The sequence below is a fragment of the Gossypium arboreum genome, chromosome 9, assembly GCF_025698485.1.
Source record: "Gossypium arboreum isolate Shixiya-1 chromosome 9, ASM2569848v2, whole genome shotgun sequence".
In the NCBI taxonomy this organism is placed as follows: Eukaryota; Viridiplantae; Streptophyta; class Magnoliopsida; order Malvales; family Malvaceae; genus Gossypium; species Gossypium arboreum.
The window spans coordinates 11081088-11091485 of NC_069078.1; positions in this window are offsets into that span (position 1 = coordinate 11081088).

Consider the following 10398-nt stretch of genomic DNA (forward strand, 5'->3'; position numbering starts at 1 on the left):
ATAATTTATGGTACAAATTGATACAAATTGATAATGGGTTAGGTAAATGTTCCATGATAATGGGTTAGGTAAATGTTTCATGATAATGGGTTAGGTAAATGTTCCATGATAATGGGTTAGGTAAATGTTCCATGATGGGAATTTCATATCTTTTGTATTAAAGAATTAAATGGATGAAATATGAAATTTTATTAAAAAAAAAAAGGGGTGAAAGGAACAAAGTTTTGTCCATCTTTGTTCATCGTAGCCTAAAGTTAGAGAAGAGAAAGGAGAGGAGAAAGCTCTTGAATGTTCGGTCACTTGGGGAAGAAAATTGAAGGTAAGTTCATGCTAGTTTGCTTCTATTTTGAGGTTCATGAGTTCTTCTTGATTCTACCTTAACTCTTGAAGCATATTTTGGTTTTTAGTTGTGCTGTGAGCATTTGGTCATGAATTAAAATGAATGAAATGGTTGTTGTTTCATGTTCTTTTGATGAAAAATGGAAGATAGGTGAAGTTGAGCCAAACAAATGAACATGCATGTGCCTTAGATGCTAAAGGGAAAAATCGGCTAACATGTTGTGCTTTAAAATGATGAAATAGAGATTATACTTAAGTAAAATCATAGATATGTGATGATTGATTGGTGATATACATGTTTAAATAACATGCATGCAAGTTATGTGTGAAAGAGTGAATTTGGTAATAAATCTGCTTCGGACAGCAGCAGTAATGTGACTTTGGAAAATCACCATAAATTGTGGGAGATGAATTAGAAGCTGAATAAATTATGTAATTAAAGCTTGTTGAGTCTAGTTTCAAATGAAATAAACGAGAACATATTTTGAATTCTGTACAATGAGAAATTTGATTCGTAATGAAGAGTGGTCAGATTAGTCAAATAGTGAAAAATGCGAAACTTTGAGAAAAATCTGGTATTGATTGGCCAAACCAAAAATTCTTAAAATTTTATGGATATAATATATATGAGTCCATTTTCATGGAAAATTAACGGTACTTGATTTGGAGTTTCGTAGCTCCAGTTATAAATGATTTAGTGACTGTTGTTTAGGAAGACAGCTTGCAGTGAGATTATGATTATGTGGTAAACATTGACAAAAATTTGTTAATGAGATGCTTATTGATTTCTTATAAGCTTACTATGATCTGTAGGTGTGGTTGGCCGAATATTGTAAGGGGTTAATACGTAGTTTGTATTTGAATAGTTAGATTAACGTGTTAGTAATTCAATTGTAGGTGGTTCGTGTGTGGATCTCGTCAAGATATCGTCGCAAAGCAGTGTGTAACTAACACCCTCTTTCTTAGTCTGGATCGGCAAAAGTCGAAAAGCGAAATGCCGAAAATCGGTATTTTGTAGATTTTGAAGTGCGAATGCTCGTGGGTAAATCGATTAATGTTTTTGGTAAGCTGCAAAATTTGGACCGCAAAGTGCATGATTTACGTGCCCTTGATATTTTGGGCTTAATGGGCCAAAATTGGAATGATGGGCCAACGGCCCAATTCAGTAAAACCCTCGATGCGTGATTACGTTAGTACGTGAAAAGTAGGAATATGCATGAAAAACCCTAAAATAGATAAATGTGACAGCCTTAAAACGACCCTAGTCAGAATGTGGTTTCGGGACCACAAAATCGAGGCATAAAAATAATTTAATATTCATTTTGATGCCTATAATATGTATTAATTCGTGTGTGACATTTTTGATGTCTTGATTTAGGGCCATAAATGTGAATTTCACGAAAAAGGACCTAGTAGTAAACTTTGAAAGTAGGATAGGGAAATGTATGATGACTAATTGAATCATGCATGCAAAACAATGGTTTTGCATGTCAAATACCCCTTCTTTATATAAGTGGTGGCCGGCCATGATGGTCACATTTATATTATATGCATTAAATCTTAATTAAATGGCTATTATTTTATGCAAAAGAAAGGAAATTGATAAAAGAAAGAAAAAGAGAAATTTGGTTATGTTTTGTTCTTCTTGCCGTGAACTAAAGGAAGAGAAAAAGGGGGGAAAGAGCTAGGCATTCGGTCTTCTACTTGTTTGATTAAGGTAAGTTTTAAGTAAATTCTTTGAGATTTCATGAAAATTTAGTTGATGGATAGGTCTTTGATTGAGCCCATGTGTGAATTTTGATCCTTGTGGTGATTTGGGCATTCGGCTAAGGTAGGAAACTTAGAAGATGATTTCTATTCCTTGTGTTTTATGAGTTGGGAGCTTAAATTGAAGTTGAATAAGGGGAATATGTGTATTGAGGATTTTAGTAATATGGAAATTCGGCTATGAGAGTGTGTGTGTGTGGTCACTTGCCGAATGTGGGTGTTAAGGTTGGTAGGTTGGCCTAATTCTTGCATTAGAAATCTATTTGAGAAATTAGATAGGCTTTGAATGGTTGAAGCAACGAAATTAGAAACTCATGAACTTGATTTAAATACTTTAAATTTATGGTAGTTAAATGGAATAGAAAGGATCTATTCGGCCATAGTAGCTATTGAGGGTTTAAGTTTGTGATTCATGTTAAATTGGATGATAGGAAGAAAATCGGCTTGTGTATGTGTAGTTGCCGAATGTGAATTTGGGTAACCTTTCTTGTAACATTGGCATTTTAAAAGTGGCTAATAGGGATTTTTAATGAAATTATGCCAAGGCCGAATGTATCATGAAGTGAATAAAATGCTACATTGTGCTTATGTGTATATTCGGCCAAGGAAGCATGATATGAAGCTTGATAGGCTTGAAAGATGAATGACCGAAAGAGCTATAGGTCATGTATGGGTTAATTTTATGCATATGTGTGTGTGTGGCATTAGTAGTTAATGGTATTCGCATTATTTAACTAAGAATTGAAATGAATGCTTGAAAGTTAAATAGGTCACCCAAGTGACCGAATGTGTTAAAAGCAAAATATGGTTGCCGTATGTGTGTGTTTGATTGAGAAGTAAATTTGTTTGATTTAGCTCAAGAACTCAAAGGATCAAAGTTGGACAAGGGAAAGAAAAGTAATTGAATAGCCGTTGAAGGCGATGCGACAACATCCGAGGTAAGTCATTAAGCATATATTTGGTATTGATTTAAATGATCATAATATATATGCAATTGTGTTTAATGAGTTGATGTGTAAATGGAAATGTATGTGTATGGAATGATGACATTGTTGAATGTATAAAGGTAGTAAAATGCGTAAAGTGTTTGGTCTCAAAGACTAAGTGTGCGGGTATAAATGGACACGGTGACAAGATTGGCACTAAGTGTGCGGGTTTAAAATTTGTATAGCACTAAGTGTGCGAATTTGATTATATAGCACTAAGTGTGCGAGCTGATTATATAGCACTAAGTGTGCGGACTCACTATATACTTTTGCATCACTATTGGCACTGAGTGTGCAACATTATCGAGTTGATCACGGACAGCGGATCGGGTAAGTACCTTGAGCTCATGGCGAATAGGCACTATGTTCATGCTCGGGGTTGGGCTTGGTAAGCTTTAAATCTATGTGATGATAGAAATTGTATGATTGTGGTGAAAATGAGTTGAAGTATAAAAATGCCTTAAATATCCTATTGATTTGTATATGAAATGTGAATGTATGAGATTGAACAGAAAGGTCTAAGGAACTATGGTATAGTTCAGTATGGATGAAACACTTAGCCTCGTTTCATTGATTCACTTTGTGATGAATTTTGCTTATGGATAATTATGAAGTGCTTATGACTTACTGAGTTATAAACTCATTCGGTGTTTTCTTGTCACCCATTTTAGGTCTCTTGGACTCGTCTCCTTTTGTGTGCTCGGAACCGTCAACGAAGTCATCACACCGGCGAGCAATCTTTTGGTATTGTTTTCTTAGTCGATCTAGGAGAACATTTGGCATGTATAGGCTATTTGTTTTGTTGAATTTTGGGGTTGTAAACTTTAAGCCATGTGAAAATGGCCTATGTGGTCGGTTGCTTGGGGTTCTAAAACCTATAGTCACGAGTCTTAGAAACCTTAATTTTTATAAGGTGGCCATAATTTGTGTCATGTATGATGAATTATAGTTTGGCCATGGAAGAATTATGAAATAATCAATGTTTGCTTTAGTAACAGATGCTGACAGCAGCAGTGATGTGAGATTGAAAAATAACTAAAAATAGTAGGAATGGAATTAAATAGTGAATAAATTATGTAATTGAACCTTGATGAACCTACTTTCATATGAAAGAAACGAAACGGTCATATGAGTTGGATTTTAAGAGATATTCAAGATTTCGTGAGACAGGGCCAGAATGGTTTTTGGATCCTCTGTTTCGACTTTGAAAATTTACCGTAAATTATCCAGAAACAATTAGAAGTCATGCATTATATTTATAGATTCCCCTTTGAGTCTAGTTTCATTATAAGCAAACGGTATGAGCATTGAAGCTCTGTACGAGAAGATATCTAGGTCGTAATGCGAAAAGGTCAGTGTAGTCGAACCCTGAAACAGGGGTGACTTTAACTAATAAATTGTACCAATTGACCTGACCAAAAATTCTAGAAAAAAATACACTGATGGATATATGAGTCTAAATTCAGGGAAAATTTACGGAATGGGTTTTCAAGTTCTGGAACTCGAGATATGATTTTTAAGGTAACAGTGATGCAGTCTGCCAGCTTGTCTGGAAATGTTAAAAATAGTCTGTGTGACACATGAGAGTTGGTCTGAGAACCCCTCGTGTCCGACTCCGGCGACGGTATCGGGAACGGGGTGTTACAATAAATTACTGAAATACCTTTAAAAAGTGGAAAATTTACAGTTTTACCCCTAGTAGATAAATTACCGAAATACCCCTATGGTTAAATTGACCTAAATGCATGTTTGACTGTTGTTATTTACTGCATGCCATGTTGTTATTATCTGATGCATGGGATTGGGATATTGACGGAGGAAGTACTGAAAGTGGCTTGTCCACGTATTGGAGGCTTTGCCTCAATTTATTGTTAACCGAAAGCAAACAAAGGTCTGCAATCTGTGGAGTGTTAATTTGGGTGGGTTGAGCTATTCCCACATGGAGTGTAGGGGTTGATGCGGGTGGAGTGTAGTGGTTGGTGGGTTGAGTAGTCTCCCAAATGGGCTTGCATATGTTATTGATGTTGCATGTATTTTGAAATGGGCCTATGGGCCATCTTGTTATCTGAATAAGGGCTAAGGCCCGGTTTATTGTAATCTAAAAGGGCTCGTCCATACCACATTACTGAATGGGCTTAGGCCCAATAGGCTTGAGCTGACTTGGGCTTTGAATGGGTTTTCCTTACACACTGAGTTTCCCCAAACTCATCTCTTTTATTTTCATCCACGCAGGTAATCCCCAACCATAGTGGGCTTGGAGCTGTGAGGGAATTCGGAGTGGCCACCCGTTCTGAAAGTTTGATTTTCTTTTGGTGAACTGGACATCCTTTATTTACGTTTGAAGTTTTGGGTTTTTAAATGTAATAAGGCCGCTTAATTATTTTTAATGGTTTTAATATGTATTACTAAGATAGGTATTACTTATTTTAACTGTTGAAATTGGATAGCTTTAGGGCGCGTTTTCAAAAACAAAAATTGATTTCAAAATAACACGACAACAAACAAAGCTTCCGCAATGAAAGTATTTTCCAAAATTAATCACTTTTCCTAAAAATGACTTAATCAAATCGGTTTCCTAGAAATATCCATGACGTTAAAGTGTGGCAATGGTGGTATGCATGTCTAGGATTGGATCCGAAGGGAGCTTGGTACTTAAGCAGTCCGATGGACTCACCACCTCTTTTCCGATTTCCTACCTGGTGCACAGCTTCCATTCACTTTAACCTATAATGAAATTATCTTTTAAAACACTAAGTAAGTTTTTTTGGATCAACAATATAAAATGTTTTGAACGCTTCGATGTGGCATGTCGGATCCGGTCATAACGTCTGGGCTGGGTTTGGGGTGTTACAACGCAATCTATTGATTCCCCAAACTTAAAAATTGATAGCTTCGGTGAATCGAATTTAATTAATGTCACCTATTTCGTGCATTTATCATTCCTTGTTTCCTAAAAAAGATCCATCCTCACATATTTCCTTTGATCGAATCTTGGTCATAAACCAAACCACATCCATTAAGCCATTTTCCATCAAAATAATCAATGCAAGTAACATTTCCTGATAGTTAATCCATAATACCACAACATCCAAACAAGCCATCACTAATTATTCATTTTATCACAAGTCACACACACACACACACACACACACACACACACACACACACACACACACACACATATATATATATCAACATTTCATTTCATTGCATCACCTACCATTCATAATCCATACTCAAATTTTCATGCGCGAATCATTAACAACTTTTCCATTTATCCATCAAATCCATATACATAACTTGAACAAACACAAAACATATATGCTTACATTAACACATACGTACATATTTTACACCTTTCTATTACATGCCACAAAACTAATTAGAACGGTTTTAAAGTCTATCGAAAAGAAGCTGGATAGTATGGTCTTCAAGTTGATCCGATTGCCCGATTCTGTAAAAAGATATCTACAAAAAAGCTGGGAAAATGACACGAGTAAGCTTCAAAGAGCTCAGTAAGTTCATATATTGAAACGATATAACTTACCATATAATCATAGTTTAATAAATTAACAAAATCATTAGCTAACATTAACCTTATCAACCACAACCATTAAATAGGCGAGTTCCATACACACATGTCATTTAATCATTTGTATAATATCATTCAATAATAAATCACAATATAATATCAGAAATCAGGAAACATATGCAAGCCATCAACAAGGCATCATAATCAAATATCAAATACATATAATCAACATGTTATTTAACCAATGAAAATTTGCCCAATGAATGGTATAAATAGATACGGATACGCGGTTATCCACTCAAAACACGCCAGAATGCTCAACCGAGCCAACCCAACCAAGAACATGCCTTGGCATCAAATACTTAGCCCGTAGGCTAACATCCCTTTAGAAACACACCTAGGCACTAAGTGCCAAGCCCGTAGGCTTTACATACGCCTCCAGAAACATGCCAGAATCACTGTAGATATAACTCAGTAATTCGTAACAAATGTTAGACTCCGATATATCCAGTGTATAATAACAAGTTAAGAATCATCATCTCATCACAGGTCAATCCTGTACAACTTGCAAAATAACCTATTGGCATGCTAATTTTATTCTATCCTATGTTCATCCGGGCTAGATTCCGGGCTAGATACACAAGATTGTATAAAACTTTACAAATCAATCACTTTCTCACCTCATATCAATTTGTAATAATTTAATTATATATACACATACTCAACAATCCAAAATTCACAAATCAATATAATATTATAAATTATATTAAATTAAATCGTATGAACTTACTAGGGCTAAACAAAAAAGATTGCAATGTCAGAAACTAATCATCAATTTTCCCTTTTCCACTATTATCTACCGGCTCTTGATTAAATAGTAATTTATTCAATTATCAATCCAAATACTTTATAATAATCCATTTAATGCATATGACTTCTTAATTGACATTTTTCACAATTGCCCTCAACCTTTGCATTTTATTCAATTTAGTCCCTAATATCAAAATGAGCTTATTTTCACAATTAACCCAAAAACTCATATTGCCGAATTTTTAGCCATCTCTGTTCAACTCTCTAATTTTGAAATTTTTGAAGAAAACCCTTCTAAATTTTATATACTTTCAATGTAGTCTTTACACTTAAAAACTATACAAAATCACTTTATAAAATAATCCTATTTCAACGTCAAGCTTGAAACTAAACCATTATCAACTAAAATGCTTCAAAAACATCAATGATAAGTTTTAAAAACTTTGACAGTATCACAAATTATTCCTTGGGCTAGTCAGATTAAGCTACAACGATATTAAAAAAACATAAAATGAGTAAAAAATAGACTTACATACAAAGAAATAAGCAATGCCGAAGCTTCCCCTAGGTTTCTTAATGGTGTTTCGGTTGTAAAATGAAGGAAGGAAAAAGATGGATGCTTTTCTCTTTTGTTTTATTATTATAATTATTTTAACATTAATTTAATTAAAATTTTTAATTATAAAACTTAATTAATCATTTATATCAACCAACCACTAATATAAATGTGGCTAAATTGTCATATAAAACCATTCACATATGCTTTAATACCCAATTTATACCTTTAAACTTATAGCGATTGACTTTTGTAATCTTTTATGATTTAGTTCTTTTCTTTAATTAACCTATCAATCATCAAAATTTCTGGACCAAAATTCAATAAATTTATATAGTAACTCCGTAAATATTTAATAAAAATATTTACGAGCTTGGTTTATAAAAACGAGGTCCCGATACCTCATTTTCTAAAACCACTTAACTTTATGGACAAACTACTTGACTTTAACTAATCATTCAATTCGTAAAAATTATCATATCAAAATTCTATATAATATCATATTTGATTCGTAAATATTAAATAATAATATTTATGATCTCACTCGTCGAATTTGTAGTTCCAAAACTACTGTTTTCGACACTACCAAAAAATAGGTTGTTACAAAAACATTTGTGTGAAAAGAGTTCGAGTGAAACTTGATCTATCACATCTCATCTGCAAGGTATGAGCTTTAATTTATGGAATTAGAGTAACATGTATTTAGGAAATAGAAGTGTTGAAAAGTTAGTGTAATGGTAGGAAGTTGAGTATTGAGTTAAGAAAAAGTGTTGAGAACCATGTGGCATAGTGATTTATGTAACATTGTTTGTTGGATTCTAGGTTTGGACTCATGTAAGGGATATTACAATAAGAATGGAAACTGATCCCTTTCATGAATCTTGCCTAAGGCGTGTTTGGGTTTTTATTAAGTCTCCACGCTTGCTTTGCTAAGAGAGCTAAGTTGAAATGGAAATCCTTGAAGCTCATTCCTCCCTTAATTTTCTTCAATGTTAATTTGAGCCAACTCACGCAGTAGGTCTTGCAATAATTTTCATCCATTTCACCCAACCAAAACTCATTAAGAAGTGTGCTTAGCTCTTTTCAAACCATAGAAGGGAGCTTGGAACAATGCATAACAAAAATTGGCATTGAAGAGGCAACCACCTTAATAAGAATCTCTTTACTCGCTTGAGAAAGAAGCTTTCCTTTCCATTTTTGAACCTTTGTTTGCACCCTATTGAGAATAAAGTTAAGACTTTCGACTTATTTCGTTCTCAAATTGTAGGAAGCCCAAGATAATTGCCTTGCGGATTCATGTAAACCATCCTTAAAGATTGTTGGATTTGGTGCTTTAGACTCATGTTTGTGTTTGGTGAGAAGAAAATTGATGACTTTGAGAAATTGACTTCTTGACTCGTTGCATCCTTGAAAAGTTTATGAACTTTCTTCAAAGTGGCACAATTTCCTTCGATGGCTTCGAAAAATAGTAGGAAATCATCTGCTAAGGGAAGATGAAAAAGCTTGGGACAATGCTAATTGATTTGGAATCTATCCAATGAGCCTTCTTTTGTAGCTTTATCGAGAAGCAATGATAAAACATTTTCAGTAACAATGAAAAGCTATAGCAAGAAGGACCTTCGTGTCGAAGTCCTCTTTTAGGAGTCACACTCCCAGCACTAGAACCATTAATGAGAAGTTTCATACAAGAACCAGACACATGCCATGATTCGATCAACCCAAGTATTAGAGAAGTCCATTTTTCTTAAAAGACGATCAAGGCAAGAATAAGAGACTTTTCCAAATGCTTTTGCTAAATTAATTTTACGTGGCCTTATTCGTTTTTCACCCATCACTTTTTCCTTGGAGCATAGAAAGCCTCGTAAGTGATGAATGTGTTATCTTGGATTTGTCTTCCTAACACAAATGAAAATTGAGAGGGGGAAATAACTTGGGGTAGAAAGGATTTCATACGAGAAGCCATGATTTTCGTGATTATCTTATATAAGTCGGTACTGAAAGATGGATTTTGAGTTGCCAACTTTCGGAATGAGGATCACTTTTGCACGATTAATTTCTATGTTCAGGATGTCATACTTGAAAATATTTCTAATCACGTGAAAAACATCATGTTTTATCAAATCCCAGAGAAACCATTGGGACCGGGGGCTTTGAGTTGAGAAAGCCAAGGCGGAAGGCGGTGTCATGGATTTCATCTTGGAGTCTTTGAGTGAAAAAGTGTTCATTTCGCTTAAGATACATTCTTCAACCACATCAAGTGCTTCACTCGTGCAAGAACTGTTGGATCTTGAAACAAAGCACTAAGCAAAACAAGAACCTTGTGCAGCTAGCTTCGTGGCTTGTCAAAGAAACAAAGACAGAATTTCAAAGGAAAACAAGAACAGAAAATCGAAAGCAAAGAAAATAGA